Consider the following 18,190-nt stretch of genomic DNA (forward strand, 5'->3'; position numbering starts at 1 on the left):
GGAACAAGGGAACATAACATCTTAGTTCCCAGGTTGGTGGTACATTGACGATATAAAGAATAGTTGATATTTCTTACAGCGTCATTGTCTATGGGTGATGGTGACCACTTACCATCAGGTGGCCCATATGCTCGTCCGCCAACCTATTCCATAAAAAAAGTTCTTTACGCCTGTTACATGGGGTCACCCTTCCCGTCGAACACACTAAACAAATGTTTATTAACAAATCCAAATAATAGGAAGTTACTTAATACAACTGTTTGGCAGTGGAATATTTAATGAGGGACTAACCTGCCCATATTTGTACAAAACCCTATACGAATTATTCTATTTTATGTTGTTTTGTAAAATTGTATAAATTATTGTATGGTAAAATTAATCAGGTATATTTAAAATAACATTTTATCTCGAATATTTTTATCTGACTGGTGGGGAAGGATATTTATTCCCTTTGAGGAGAAACAGAGCTTATACCAAGCTACTCAAATGCGGCTTAGTTAAAACTCGTAAATCATAACCGATAATTGCGGGTTCAAACCTAGATAAGCACCACTGAATTTTCATGTGCTTAATTTGTATATATATTTTACAATATTATGCCGAGCTTGGCGGTAAAGGAAAATGTCAAAAAGAAACCAGCATTTGTCCAATTTCAACAAAATTCTGTCACGTATGAATCCACCAATGTTAGATATTGCTTGTATTGTCAGGACGTCACGGTATGCGTAAGCGATCCCGTGGCGCCCGCCGAAGGATCCGTCCAGGGTACCGCTGGTTTTATAGTGGGTAAATCCGGTGGACCTGGGCGCACTCGGCGTCCAGGGAACGGGGAATCCCGCACACCCCCCACTTTCCATCACGTGGGGAAGCGCGTAATGCGTTTTTCCAGCGAGAAAAAAAAGGTTTTCTCGAGATAGTATTTTTTTTTCTTTATTCTAACAGTACTAACGGTTTAGTAGCTATATCTATCCGATGTTAATTTTCTCCAGCTAATATTAGCACTACGGGTATTAACTATTCGTGATGTTGGTTTACCTCGGACCGTGGTGACATTTCTGTATTTATTTTAAGTCCCGAATTCCGTCAAACTTTATATTTTTAAGCGAATCTAGAATTAGATACGAAAATAAAGCAATGTCGTATTTATCTCCCAGTGCTTGCAAATGCTACATATTTTATAACGCAATGGTCTGACCATCAGGAAACGTATTATAAATTCAATCTCTGTCGAGATTTGAAGTTTTCAGAATTATCGGAAATAAAACTCTTGTAAAATCTGCAACAGTTCTCTCATGTGATGCAATAATGATTTTATTTTAATTATATTTCTCTCAATTATGATACTTAAATATAAAATACATTAGTCTACATCTCTTTGTGTGAGGATATTACATGAAATTTGAAATTAATCAAAGCAAACTTACCAAAACATAATTTCAAATTTCGAAAATTCTCTGCTGTTCATACTGGGAAAGTTTAGGAAATTGACTGTAATAAATTCTTAGAAATCCATTAGTTTACCTTTTGAAACTAGAACATTGAATTTGGGGCTGCTACAAATTTTAGAAAAAGAGAGTTCTTTTTTTAAATAATAAATCTCTTTGGAAGCATCGCGGTTGTCCTTACAGGATTTTTTACTTTGGCTAAATACATTTTTATTTGTCATAATAACCATTACATCTGTGGAATGATAAACATCTTTTATAAATTTATTACTTTTATTCACGTCTATGGCACTTGAATATGATATAATATTTCCTGCAACATAGTTTTTCGGTTTCAATTTTATATACAGTTTTTGAATTATCGTGCAGTCTAGCTGATAAATATTTGGTATCAGGGCTTTGTACAACAACAACCTGTAATTTCCCATTGCTGGGCTAAGGCCTCCTCGCCCTTTGAGGAGAAGGTTTGGAACATATTCCGCCAAGCTGTTCCAATGCGGGTTGGTGGAATGCACATGCGCCAGAACTTCTATGAAATTAGACACATGCAGCACTTTCTAACCACTGGGCCATCTCGATTTTCCAGGAGGGTTTCATGCAATATTCACTAATCAAATATGTTCTCTGAATATATATTCACTGAATAAGTGACCTGATAGAATAGGCTCCAAGCCTCAGGGGAGTAGTGGCTTTATAATAAATAAACATATAAAAGAATAGTTCTCTTGTGTATCTATCTATTTATATTTATGACTTAAGGATTTATTTATTGATGTACAATAAAGAGTATTTTGATTGGATTTTGATTAAAATCCGTTGTGTAATTTTAAAAATTTAAGCATGAAACGCGGAGAACCAGACAGCGGTAGGCGACTTTGTTTCATACTATGTAATGATTTCTGACCGATGCATCTACTAAACTTAAACTATGTATCAGAGCCAAAGTACTGATAGGTGTGTTGTTATTTCAATTAGGCTTTACTATTATTTATTTCAATTAGGCTATATGTCACGTATATATTTAGTTGGTTTGCTTAAAAATTGAAATGAATTTTTGAATCTGACTCTCCATAAGTCATCAGTCCATCAAGTAAATAAGGCATGTACAACTCCTTCAATATAATTTATATTCGAATCGAAAAATTAATATTAATTATTCTTCAAAATAAAATATCGATTCAAAATTTCTTGTTAGAAGATTAGTTTCTTTTTTTGAATGCATCCAGACCAGAATATACAAATGTTAATTAAATATTAATTCTATTAAATTTAGAACAGTACATTAATTTCTAATTGATAATTAAATGAATTAAAAATAATACATTTATAACTTTAATATTGAATATATGAAATGGCTTTAAAAAATAAACGGAACGCGAAGGAGGTCAGATGATCGATGAGAAACTATATCGTCGTGTCAAATTAAGTCGCGAAAGGTTTTTTACATAAAATCAATTTCGCCTCGATCGTAAAACTGCTACGCACCAGCCCATACAATAAGATTAAAGGGATAAGTCGTAATATTCTCCAAGTAGGGAACATAATGATCAAAAAGTTTGTGTGAATATATTTTTGGAACGAGGTTTCTTATCTGATTCTACGAAGCGATTTATAGGCCTCGGGTTACATCCTAGTTCCTAAAGTTGCTGGCGCATTGTGATGCCTAATGTTCCGTACAGTGCCAGTATTAATGGGCAGTGATGATGATAATCATCTGAAAAAGGGTTGGTCAACCGTCATCATCTTAACCGATGATTGCGGGTCCAAACCCAGGCACCTTTGAATTTTCATGTGGTTCATTATTAATTCATTATTAGTTCATTATTGCGTGTTGTTTATTTTAGTAATTTAACCAGAAGTAGTAACTTCTGGTTTTCAATATGTTTGTTTACACATTTGTGAACTATAATGGAGCAAGAGCTAGATGCGAGTAGTAGAAGATCGATCACAATGGCGTGCAATTGAAGAGGCCTATGTCCAGCAGTAGACGAAAAAATGATGTTGATGATGGTGATGAACTATAATACATCATCTGGAGTTGACTGGCCTTCAGAATGGTCATTGTGGCCAAAATCGATCTGAAGTATATCGTCATAATTATCTTCTATTTTAAATATTTGCTCAATTGAAAGTTTTTTTTCGTAGGTTATAGGTTGGCGGACGGGCCACCTGATGATAAGTGGTCACCATCACCCATAGACAATGAAGCTGTAAGAAATATCAACTATTCCTTACATCGTCAATGTGCCACCAACTTTGGGAACTAAGATGTTATGTCCCTTGTGCCTGTAGTGACACTAGCTCACTCACCCTTCAAACCGGAACACAACAATATTGAGTACTATTATTTGGCGGTAGAATAACTGATGAGTGGGTGGTACCTACCCAGACGGGCTTGCACAAAGCCCTACCACCAAGTAAGTTTCAGAAAATATATCCACGATATCCTTCTATTTTTCTAATCGATTTACATTCTTATAAGGATATAATAAATTATGATAGGCTTACATATTTTTTCAATAAGAATAGCAATGTTATAATATCACGGGTGCTACGAGCGATCTTTGCACGTAGCCAGCCAACCCAGGGCTAATATATCTTATCATACGAATAACGCTTTTATCCTTATGTATTACTAACTACCAGACGGTTCTTCGTAGGGGTGAAATAAGGATTTTATATGCCATTCAGTAGCCGGTGTTTTCGCTTTATGTGGTGGAACTGCTGTAAGTGTGAAATGTATTATTTTATCCTTAGGAGGGAATATTTTTTATTTTTGGTTAAAATTCTGTTTAAGAAGCACAGACTCAATGGTTCATCTGAAAGTTGATAAAGTAAGCATACAAATTACTTAAGAGTAGTAGTGTAAAAAGCTTTATCAAAAGTATAACACCTCACCTCATTGCCTCCATTTCCTCATTGGTGACAGGAGGGCTAGTTCGTTTTTTGCCCAGAGGATCCGAGATGCGATTCAACAGGGAATGCTGCAAGCATTCTTGCCACCATTTCACGCGGTCAAGATTTATACGATAACTAGTTTTAATTTTAATGTTATAAATTCTTATGTTATTAACTAGTTAACTATAGTCACATCTGAGACGTTCCATACAAACATTTTGCTCAGTTTGGTCAATAAAAATTTAAAACTGTATTCAATACAGGTTTTTACCTTGTTCTATATGTACAATTCCCTAATATTCTCACAGTTTACTCCACTTTGTTAACCCTTCGTACCGAAATGAATCAACATAAATAATTCCCCGCCTAATATTTTAATTCGTCGCTAAAAACTAAGAGTCGCTACTATTAATTATAATTTTAAATTCAGCGTAGTTTCGTAACTATGTCGAAAGTGGGACAGAAAATTTTTCCACTTTTGCTTTTATTACAATTGTTTATATCATCTCAAATTTGTATATTTTTAGCACAACTGCTTTTAACGTTGATGACAAAATACGCTTTCGAAATCGTCGAGCGCCGGACAAAAGTGTTCTTGAAGTTCTTTAGTTAGTCATTAGCTTATTTGTGAAGCCTCAACTCTAAATATAGAAAGGTCAGCTGTCTAACGACATATCTTGAATTGTTCATCGTTTCTCCTATTCGCGGAAAATATAGCACACATTATATGTATAAGATGTTAGCAGTCTTTATTATGTTTTAATCAAATGATTGAGTATAGGTCATAAATAAATATGGGACAACATAACATATATTATTCTGATCCCAATGTAAGTAGCTAAAGCACTTGTGTTATGGAAAATCAGAAGTAACGACGGTACCACAAACACCGAGACCCAAGACAAAATAAAATAGAACTTTTTCTACATCGACTCGTCTGGGAATTGAACCCGAGACCTCGGAGTGGCGTATCTATGAGGACCGGCTTACACACTACTCGAAAGATAGAAAACGTGCTTCGATTTTGGACGCTTAAGTTTTTAATATACATCTCGGTGGTAGGTTCTGATAGCCAGTCTGAATAGATACCATCCACTTATCATATTTTATTTTACTTATCTTTTTTCTTTAATATTCTCTTTACTTTTCTGTTTTTCTATACTTTTTAAAATTGTGCTGTTTCCTAAATAGACATTTCTTTCTATATATCTATTCTTCCAGCACAGAACGTATAAAAGCTTCAATATAACTAAAGGCACAAGGGATATAACCTTAGTTCCCAAGGTTTGTGGTGTAATAGCGAGGTGAGGAATGGTTAATATTCCTTACAGCACTATTGTCCACGACCATCATCATCACCATTAATTAATCTCCTGCCATCACTCAAATAAAGCCAGACAGTTTAATTACTCAAAGCACATTTAAAAGTACTGATCTAATGTGTTAAAAATGGTAAGTTTATTATATTAAGTATTTAGAGTTGAGATAACTTTGAAGATTGAAAATCTATTAAACCATTCAAAAGTTCCAAATGACCAATGAATGATAATTCGAACGAATTGTACTTCGGCAAATTCGGCAAACATCTAGTTAATATTCAAGAGACAGAATTCTTGTAATATTGGTTGGCTGCTCGACGTAACGAATATAATTGGGAATATTCCATAAATAATAAATTTAACTGTTGTATGTTTTACTTTGTTCTTGATTAATTGGAAAAGGGTATTTTTTGAAATTACTAGACTTTCTTAGATTGATTTTATTTCGATGTACTTTTATATTTTTGATTTTTAATTCTTATTTTTAACGAGCCACCCGCTCCGGCTTCGCAGAGGTGCAATGCTGATACTAAATATACTATTGATTGATTTTTCTTGTTTCTTTACCATTTTGTCCATATTATATATACAAAAACTTTCTCTCGAATCATTGTATCTATTAAAAAAAACCGCATTAAAATTCGTTGCGTAATTTATTAACCAAATAGAATGTTTTCACTGAATTTAATTTGATGAATTATTAAAATAGTTTTATATGTTAAATGCAAAATCTATCTCAGTATTATAAATGTGAAAGTAGGTAACTTAGCCTGTCTCTCTGTCACTCTTAAGTCAACAAACCGCTGAACCGAATTTGATGATATTTGGTATGAAGCAAACTTAAACTCCAAGAAAGGACATAGGTTACTTTTTTGCCTGACACGTGACAACCAAATCCCAAAGCATGAGCCAAGTTTGGGTGATTACTACTCTCGAATAACGTCGATTAAATTTTTGAGTCAATAATTTGAATTTTAATAACAATAATTTTATAAAATATTAATAAATAATTTTATAAATATTTCATACGTGATACTTGAAGCTAATTTTCAGCTATAATATCTCAAAGAAACAAGTGTGAAAATTCGCATGGAAGAATCAGTGTAGCGTTAAATTGAATTATACGCATACACCATCAGGAATAATTCGTCTACCCCGAAACGCTGAGAGGAATTTTTGAGAAAATGTGCTGAGAATGATTTACGTTCTATCAAAAATTATTAAACATTCTTGCTTTAATATCTATGTTTCTTTTTTAGAGAAATACATGTAGCAGTTGAAGAGATATAATAATTAGTGATAGATGTAATTCTTATGTTTTTTTTCCTGACTGATATTGTTATGAAATAAAACATTGAAAAAATAGATTTAATTTTTTTACTTTCTAGTTTTTGATTTAAGCCCATCTGGCATAAGGGACAAAATGTTTTAGAGCATTATCTATGAGCAGTTGTGGTGCAGGCTGAGGGCTAACTAACTCGTCCACCTTTTCCATAAATAAAAAAAAATCGTGGACAGCTATGGTTAGTTTGAAGGTCATCACCACATATCAATTTCAGGCGTGTCAATCGATGTTTTTGTCTTTTTCAAACACATTTACACTTGTATATATTATGATGTATTTAGTTTACAATATTACATTTACTTTATATAACTAACCAATGTCCACCAATATTCCTTGTGTTCATTATTCTTACCTAAATTACCCAAAGAATTATTAGTATTTAAAAATTACCTGTACAAATGATGAGCCGAGATGGACCAGTGGTTAGAACGGGTGCATCTTAACCGTTGATTGTGGGTTCAAACCCAGGCAAGCACCACTATATACATGTGCTTAATTTGTATTTATAATTCATCTCGTGTTCGGCGGTGAAGGAAAACATCGTAAGGAAACCTGCATGTGTCGAATTTCATCGAAATTCTGCCACATGCATTCCACCAACCCGCATTGGAACAGCGTGGTGGAATATGTTCCGAATCCTCTCCTTAATGGAAGAGGACGCCTTATCCCAGAAGTGGGAAATTTACAGGCTGTTACTTTACTTTACTTTATCGTGACGAAACCTACATGTATAGAAATTCTGCCACATTTGTATTCCACCAACCCCCATTGGTTTTGGAATATGTTCCGAACCCTTTTCCTCATGGGAAGAAGAGGTCTTCGCCCAGCAGTGGAAAATTTATAGGCTGTTGTTGTATACAAATTATTTAGTCAATTTAGGGTAGAGGGCCTGATGAACTGATGTCCAGAATCTACCTTTTTAAGGCACTGGTATCCGCAAATATATGGTAATGTACCTAACTAATAAGACTTATTGTCTTTTCTACTCTTTGGACATATAAATGAATTCATTCATTAATTCATTCCTTCATTCAACCTTTCCAGAACGTTCATTGCTTCTGTGATCGCCACATAAGGTCTAATTTGATTAAGACATTTAAGTGCATGAGATTCGAACCTCTTAATGTCGAAAGGTCTTAAAATTAAGCACCCTACAGACAAAAGGAACCTTTAAACCTAAAGAAACCCAGTAATTACAATTCGGTAATTATTAAAATGCTCAGTTCGTAATTATCTACTTATAATAAAAGGTTGGATTGTGGGGTTGAATTTTTTACTTATTAAAGTTTCTTGGATGTTAAAGAACTGACTAACTAAGTTATACTAAGAATTGCTATTTAGCGGTAGACCATGTGCTGTATCTACACAATGAAACATGCACAGACAATTGCAGACATTGCAATTGAAACAGCTTGGTGGAATGTGTTCCAAACCCTCTCCTTAATGGAAGAGGAGGCCTTAATCCAGCAGTGGGTAATTTACAGACTGTAACTTTACTTTAGTTTAATTACAATTATTTAGTATATTAAGTAGTTATGATAGAACAAAAAAAAAATAAACTTACTTTTGACATTTATAATATTAGGATAAAATAATGTTACTATATTTATGAGGTTGTCTATCCGTACGTCTGTACTATACCCTTAATATGAAAAGGACAACTCAATGGGCTGGTATAATGAAAGGGCTCGCCCTACTAATCTTTATTGGGCTCACGACCTCAATATCTACATCGCTAACTGAGTAAGTTAATACTTTATTTCTTACTTATATGTCATCTGTGAAGTCTTTTAACGAAAATGTTTGTAAGCCCTTCTACGTAAATAATACTAAAATATTTTATTTTTTAATCTGTTTTTATAATTCTGGGTAAGTTTTGAAGAAGATTTTGAAGTACTGTGGTGGAACTTCACTTAATTAACAGGTGCTTAATTTGTGTTTATAATTCATCGCGGACTTGGTACATTAATTCAATGTAGATTCTGCCACAGATGTAGCCATAAACCCGCATTGGAGATCGCGTGGAATAAGATTCCATGTCCTCAAGGGAAGAGGAAACCATAGTCAAGCTTCAAGATATTTACAGTCTCTCACTTTACCGAAGACTCATACATGAATCATAAAAGCAAACATTGACGCAAATAATTTTGACGACCTCCGTGGTCGAGTGGTGTGTACATCGGTTTTCATGGGTACGCCACTCCGAGGTCCCGGGTTCGATTTTTATGTTGTCTTGGGTCTGGGTGTTTGTGGTACCGTCGTTACTCCTAATTTCCATAACACAAGTGCTTTAGCTACTTACATTGGGATCAAAGTAATGTATGTGATGTTGTCCCTTATTTATTTATTTATAATTAATAGTATGTTTCTCTTGTCTAGATTTTAATCTGATATTTTGGATTAAAACCTTCGTTTTCTATACAGGCCACTTGGTTCATCTAATTAATCACAGTAACAATTTAAATTTCCCTCTATTGTTTTAAAGTTGCCTGAAGCTATTGAATATAAAGTTTCATCAAACTTCAATGGAGGCTTCAAAATCCGAAAAACTCTCTAACCTTGATCTTAACATTGATTATCTTTCGTTTAATGGCTGTTATGTTTTTGACAGCTCTAATTAATTTTAAGTCTTTGTAAGAGTGAACTAGTTTCGGTGACATTAATTAATAATACGTACGTTCTTTTTTTAGATTAGAAGATTTATTTATTTATTTGGGAAGCCAACGTGATATACAAAAGTTCTACCAGATACATCCAGGCTCAAAAAATAGTACTATGTACCTACATTTACAGGCTAAATCCTAATGTAAGACAAAAAAAGGAGAGAAACAGAAAAAAATACTACAGTGCTTTTTAAAGAGAACATGAATAACAAAAATAAGTTTCATTATAAAACATCAATACAGATTTTGGTCGACTGGGTAACCGATATGGCCCAGTGGTTAGAAAGCGTCCATCTTTACCGATGATTCCGAGTTCAAACCCAGGGAAGTACCACTGAACATTCCACATTGGAGCAGCGTGGTGGAATATGTTCCAAACCTCTTCCTCAAATAGGATAAGAGGCCTTAGCCCAGCAGTGGGAAATTTACTGGCTGTTTATAATACTATGCTGTTATTGTACGATCCTTTTTTTTATATTTAAAATCATAGCAAAGATAATAGTCCACGTGTTATTTCAGAATGGCTTCACTCCTGTTTTAAGATACTAATGCTCCCATAAAACGCACTCGGTATAATATACGGTTTCAATTTTATATAATTTCGTCTGGATTTAGTCAAGCAATTGCATTATACCTCTCCGTTCAAAGAACATGAAGTATATCATAGAACCCTCATATTTGATAACGTTTTAAATGTTTAGGTTTATAAAATTGCTTGAGGTTTACTACTATATATCTTATGTATGTAAAACTATCACATTTGTGGTAAAGTGTAAAACCCTTGCAATGTCAAAGTTTTAAGATTATAGTATAGTATCATTAAAATTTTATCACATCGTCATTTACGTGTAAGCGTACTGATTAGAACAAGATACCGTTATTGTTAACCTACCTTTGTGGAAGCAAGAAAATGCCTCACCGTCTTTTTACTGAAAAGTTTAAAGGCTTATTCTTTGGCGTTATTCTATTGAAGGGTGCATTCGTATATGCCCAAAAATTTGTCTCATGATATAACTATATATAACTTGATGAATTATAAGTATAAAGTTCATATCTCTCAGTTATGTTTAAACGCATTTAAGCTGCTACCTCTAGTTCCTGGTAAATCCAAGTTGTCTTCTAGCTAGTTGAGGCTTCCGAATTTTCCAACAATGTATTTAGTGCCATATTTTGTTTCCTTCAGTTAAGAACAGAACGAGATTCGGCTCTTAAATCGATCATTTAAACAACAACACTACAAAACAGGAAAGCTACTTAAAAAAGAACAATAAAATATAAACCAAAAAAAAAATCGTAAAGAAATATAAGGCCACTTTGAAATGCCACTCAATTTTGTTTGTGGGGAGCCTTAAAGTTGCTTTGCAGTGTCATCTGCCTGTGACATCAAATGTAAAGTCGACAGATGATTAATATGATTCAAATTTAGAATGTTTATAATTTCGTATTTACTTTTTTTTATTATCCGGGTAGGCATGGTAATTGGAAGTGGAGTCTAAACGCGAAGACGACTGTACTGACAAAAATGAGCTGCACTAGTCACTCTAGCCATGCCGGCCCGCAAAATGTCTCTTCACAACCCAGGTTAAAAGAAAAGGGGAACGGGTGCGCTGGTAGAGAGTTCCAGTTTTTATGTCTCACAATTATTGCTACTATTTTGGTACAATGTTAAAAGCATTACACAAACAAATTGTTAATTATAACTATTCCATTCAGCATGGCCTGGTTAGAATGAAATCTTTATGAAACATCGTTAGTTCCAGAATAAGAACCGAAGTCATTATGTGCTCCACGATAAAGGAAAAATGAAATTCATTTGCAAGGTATCATATACTTTGACGGATTCCATTCTACCGAATCATTTTAAAAAAATACTTCAGCTGAACAGTTTACATTATACGGTTTTTGTAACACGCCACCAAATTTTTCTGTTGCCTACCAACAGAACCCATACCGATATACCCATTCATCGTATATTCCAGCACCAAACAGAGATAGTTTGAAGGAAGAGTAAGCAAGAGTAATTACATGCAAAGGAATATTATATCCCAATTTCCAAGGTTGATGGTTAAACGACTAAGTAAAAAGAGAAACACAACCTATCATTTTAATAGACATAATTTTTATTGTAATAAACTCATTTACCATTTCTATTGAAAGCTGTTCTACCCACGAATCCTTTACCTTAATTTTGTTTAAAGCCCGTTCTCATGTTTATTGAATTTCAACAGGCTGATTTGAAATTTAAATACCATGGCCTTCTAATGTAGGAGCTTTAAACGGCCACTTGGTGATTTCGAGGTGGTAAATGAACAGGTAGAAAAGTCGATGTCAAATATTCTGATAAGACTTAATCCAAAATTTCGCACTGCATGGCCCCAGATGTTTTAGGCAGACACTATGGAATATTTGTTTTGATATTATTTGTAAGAACTTACACGTACCCATTTTAATTATCTGAGGATATTCTAAACTAATTTCTGTAACATCAGCTATCTGGTTCAGGCACTGAGGCTCCATTGGACTTAATATGAATAATTTAATTGATACAATTTTACATTTGCGTTCCCATGTAGAAAAGCAAAATTATAGATTTATCTTAATACAATTTATCAAAAATTAAAAAATCTATTAAATATAACTAATTATCTTCAATCCTTTATTGACATTGATCAGTTAAATAACATTCAAATACATGTCAAGGATTAATGTCAATGTTTGTGCAAAGTAATTGTCGCTTCAGGATGCGTCGTTAACCCCTTAATGGGCAAACTATTAACATTTATTAGCTACCTAATAGCGTCTAATCATAATAACTAATTGCCATTTCTGAGTAACTTTGAGTTGATTAACCAAATATGAAACTGGTTTTTGTATTATCTTGTTTTCTAATAATATAATAGGTGCGTTCCAGGTGGCAGAGTTTAGGCTACCTAGGCATCTTCACTCTCAGCCATTTCCTTGGTGAGAGATGGAAGCGATAGGTCTACTATATAATAGTCATGAAAATGGCTGCTTAATACTTGGCCGTATCTGCATGGTAGCATACTACCAATGGCTATCTCGCACAAGTATTTGGCAAAGCAACCGTGGCCAATCAAGACTGGTGCTAGGTGATATGTGACTGTGTCATGTTGGCGTTCGAACTACTCCTCAATGTCTCAAAGAGTGTCTTCGAGCACGGGCGCTTGTAAAAGACATCTGGCCAACCGTGGCCAATCAAGACTGGTGCTAGGTGATATGTGACTGTGTCATGTTGGTGTTCGAAATACTCCTCAATGTCTCAAAGAGTGTCTTCGAGCACGGGCGCTTGTAAAAGACATCTGGCCTTTCCGTGTTGTGCAAGATCCACCCTGGTGGTCCAATTGCAGCTACGAATTTTGGGACCGAGCACAGGCGTTCAAACCCCAGGTCTATATCGGCCAATCAGCTTAAAATATTTGTAACTTAAGTGCTCAAATTCGAATCGAACTTAAATTCTTATAAATTTTCAGATTAAAAATATTCTCATATAATCTACTGAATACCTATATATAACGTATAAAATAACAATGGCGGTTGACTGTTTAGAGTGTAAAAGGGTGACATTTACATAATCTTTCCATTACGAATCCTAGCGAGCATGAATATTTATTAAACGACCGGTTTCACTTAAATTTTGGGCTCCGACTGGGTGACGATGTGAAACATCAAAGCGTGATGTATGTATTTATTGGGGATTGTTTGAAACAAAATGAATGATAAAAAGTAGGGAGTCAATATAACCTTTTTACAAATTAGATCTATTTAATATATGTATGTATGTTCGTATTTTATACGGTGTAGTTCTATCACAATGAACGCACTAAACGCAGATGAGAAAAGCTACAATTCTTTAGTAATATAAGACCAAAGTTTAGCTCTCTTCTTAAGAAGAATCTTTCTAATTATATCAAAATTAAATGTATGTTGTATATATAGGAGCTGAGATGGCCCAGTGGTTACAATGCGTGGATCTTAACCGATGATTGCGAGTTCAAACCCCGGCAAGAACCACTATATGTGCTTAATTTGTGTTTATAATTCATCTTGTGCTCGGCGGTAAAAGAAAACATCGTGAGGAAACCTGCATGTGTCTAATTTCATCGAAATTCTGATACATGTGCATTCCCCCAACACGCATTGGAATAGCGTGGTAGAATATGTTTCAAGCCCTCTCCTTAGTGGGAGAGGAGCCATTAGCGCTGCTATGGGAAATTTACAGGTTATAACTATTACTGTATGTTCGTATTGTCCACGGTGTCGTTCCATTACAATGAGCGCACTATACAGTCGAAAAAAGTTACAATCCATCCAGTTATCCCATCCAGTTATATAAGATCAAAGGTCAACTCTCTTCTTAGAGAGAATATTTCTAGCTTATTAAATCAAATTACCCAAGGTTTGGATATACAAGTTATAAAGGACTTAATTTCATTACCAAGCACGAAATAGATTAAAAAAATAAATTAACTAAAATGTCCCTTGTCCGAATTTTAATAAACATTCTTCGGTTAAGGCGAACGTGATCTGGATCCATTTGATCTCATGAATGAAGAATACTGTTACATAAAATTAAATTGACATTTTCTTATGATATATTTGCGTGGGCAAGCAAATTTCAACTGAAGGTAATTCATCAGGGTGTAATCGTGTGATATGACAAATGTTTTTCCATTAGGAAGCTTTACATCCGGACATTTAAAGTGGGTAATAATAATTTTGAATGACCTTTGTTTGTTTCATAGTAGTTCCTTAAGTTTCCTACATCTACAGGCAGTTTTCCAAAACGGTGATAGAGTTGAAAAATTCATTCAAAAACTCTTTATTGTCAACTCCAAATACACAAAATATATTAATTTTGCCTCTAAGGTTGATCTCAGCTACTAAGGTTAACATGAAATATTTGTTTCGATCACCATGGATATAATGAAAAAAAAAATATATAAAAAAGTAACAGCCTGTAAATTTCCCACTGCTAGGCTAAGGCCTCCTCTCCCATTAAGGAAAGGGTTTGGAACATATGCCACCACGCTGTTCCAATGCAGGTTGGTGGAATGCACATGTGGCAGAATTTCAATTAAATTAGACACATGTAGGTTTCCTCATGATGTTATCCTTCACTGCCAAGCACGAGATGAATAATAAACACAAACTAAGCACATATATATAGTGGTGCCTGCCTGGGTTTGAACCCGAAATCATCGGTTAAGATGGACGTGTTCTAACTACTGGGCCATCTCGGCTCATAGGTTTCGGTCACTATTGATAAAATGAAAAAATATACATTCGTTTTGTGATTCGACAATCTGGGCCACAAGTCAATTTTGAAATGCCTTGAAATATTAATCCTCACGTATGCAGTTTTCGGTCTGAAAATTGAGAATCCTATACATTCCATGTTTTATGGAATTTGTGCATCTAACAGTTGTCAGCTAAAACCGATAACAACAACAACAACAACAACAACAGCCTTTAAATTCCCACTGCTGGGCTAAAGGCCTCCTCTCCCTTTGAGGAGAAGGTTTGGAACATATTCCACCACGCTGTTCCAATGCGGGTTGGTGGAATACACATGTGGCAGAATTTCTATGAAATTTGTCACATGCAGGTTTCCTCACGATGTTTTCCTTCACCGCTGAGCACGAGATGAATTATAAAGACAAATTAAGCGCATGAATCAGCGGTGCTTGCCTGGGTTTGAACCCGCAATCATCGGTTAAGATGAACGCGTTCCAACCGCTGGGCCATCTCGACTCTAAAACCGATAACCGACAAAGAATTCAACATAATTCAAGTTAAGTCAGATTTAAGTGATATTTGAGTGTGTCGGATTTTAGCTAAAAATTGATTTCAGCCTTTCAGCATCTCATAACATAGCGTTGAAAACGTTTCATACAAAACCTTGCATTCAATTAAAATCTATATGGACAATCGCAACAATGACGACCTCCGTGGTCGAAAGGTGTGTACACCTTTCACGGGTACGCCACTTCGATGTCCCGGGTTCGATTTCCGGCTGAGTCGATGTAGATTACAATTAGTATTCTATATCGTCTTGGGTATGGATGTTTGTGGTACCATCATGACTTCTGATTTTCCATAACACAAGTGCTTTAGCTACTTACATTGGGATCAGAGTAATGTATGTGATGTTGTCTTATATTTATAATGATAAGGCGGGCCATTTGATCAACCTTTCTAGAAAAGTACTAAAGCGGCTTATCAAACAATATTAGAATACAGATACGTATAAAAGTAATCATATAAAATTATTGAAATGTTAAAAAAAGCAATTCATGTCAACATACCAGTATAAAAACAGTTAGTATGTATATCCTATGATGATATGTGATCTTAAATGTAGCTGTTATCATTCCAGCTCAGAGCGAGACATACTATATCCATCTCGCTCCCACCGCCTCATTTCCTGAGAACAAGGAAACCTTACATCCGCAGAGATCTTACTCAGAATTTTCAGTGAGTAAAATGTTTGTATATTGTGATATAGGTCTCTTATGAATTATCACTGAATAATTTTAAGCACTCGTCGATTATATTAAGGTAATATTCAGGTATTATATTAAGCTATATATCTACATTTTTGAAGTTACTCTTCATTGGACGTAGTTCACTTTAAAAAAAAAATGTAGTTCTTCTCATGTGGTCACGTCGAATGAGTTATCATAGATTTTTAGTTATTTAAAAATAACCCGTTACATCGATTATGGTTTCCGATTTGGCTCCGAGATAAGGACACGAAAATTTTAACCGAAGATCAAAATCTCAAACCGAGGCAAGCACAACGTGCTTAAAATTTATGGTGCGTCTGACGCTGAAAGAAAGCACGAGTATAACTTGTATTTTTCGAATGAAAATTATGGTGGCGAGTTGCATTGGTGAAGTGTCGTGGAATCAACTGCAAAATCTAAAGAGGAAAACCCTGTCTACCATACATAACGGTAACAGAAATGTATACAATGACCTCCTTAGAGCACTGTATTACTGCATAAAACTAAATACTGCTAAATATATAAACAGAAAACCTATACTGAAAGAGTATGTATGTATATGCATTTGTGTAGTAGTTCTTCATCAGGTGTTACAAAAAAGGTCCTCATTTAGTAATACATTAATCGTCAGGTCCATAAGGACCTATAGGATAGAAGAAATTAAGAACATAAACAGAACAAACTAGAATATAAAGGTAAGTTAATAGTGACCGCAAATAGATGCGAAGGTTTGTTTTAATCAAAATGCAACGATATTAAATGGTTTGCGGCCGCGTTTAATCGTTATTTGCGGTGTAATTACTAGTTAATTATGTTTCCAAATCTAAAACTAAACACGTTCGAAATATATTCTGTTGTTGCTACTTCAACTGCAAGTTTATTATACGTAATTTCACTATGTATAATTTTTGAGACATTTTCTGTCGCCGGCGGTTCTTCCGAACTAATACGACTTTCGAACCTTCAAAATTAACGGTGCCCTTTCCTTAAAGGCCAGCAACGCACCTGCAAGCTCGCCGGCGCTGCAGATGTCCATGGACGGTGGTAATCACTTTCCATGAGAGGAGCCTCCTGCTTGTTTGCCATCTATAATATTAAAAAAACCCATTTACTTGGTCATTTGCTTGGCTAGGAATATTTTGAGCATGGTCCTGCATGGATATAGAGGAAAAGGACGACCAAAGAAACGATGGATGGATTGTGTGAAAGACGATTTGCGTGGAATGAATGTTACTACTTGTGAAATGTCGTCAGACAGAGAAGTTTGGAAGGAGATATGCTGCGCCGACCCCAAGAAAAATTGAGATAAGGGCAGGAAGATGATGCTAATAGTCATTTATTTAGTAGGGCTATATGTAAACCCGTCTGGATAGCTACCAATTACTGATCACGCTAATAGTCCAATTTCGGTCACGCTAGTTAATCTTAAGGGAGACCAGCTACATTGGAAATATTTAACTAACATGACCTGGTATTTTTAAATGTTGAAAAAGAGACTGCTGAGTTTCTTGCCCATTTGTTTTGGGGTTAAGGCCTCTTCTCACTTTGAGGAGAAGGCTCGGAATATATTCCACCACGCTTTTCTATGCGGGTTGGTGGAATACACATGTAGCAGATTTTTTATGAAATAAGACACATGCAGGTTTCCTCACGATGTTTTCCTACGCCGAGCCCGAGATGAATTATAGACACAAATTAAGCACATGAATGTTCAGTGGTGCCGCGTTTTAACCACTGGGCCATCTCGACATTATCATACAAGAATTATAAATACTAGAATTAGTGAAGTAGTTGAAACAACAACTGCATGGATAGACTGTCGTATAATTGTAACTTTTCATAACATAGCTAATTAAGGAATAATAGTTGGAAAGCAAATTCTCGATTCGAAAGCAGTCGACCGCTATCGAAACTTTTACAAATTCAAAACTTTGTTATTGCAAATGCACTTCAAAAATCATAACTAATATAATAAATGGGAAACTGAGTTTGT

Source organism: Vanessa cardui, chromosome 23, assembly GCF_905220365.1.
Source record: "Vanessa cardui chromosome 23, ilVanCard2.1, whole genome shotgun sequence".
In the NCBI taxonomy this organism is placed as follows: domain Eukaryota; kingdom Metazoa; phylum Arthropoda; class Insecta; order Lepidoptera; family Nymphalidae; genus Vanessa; species Vanessa cardui.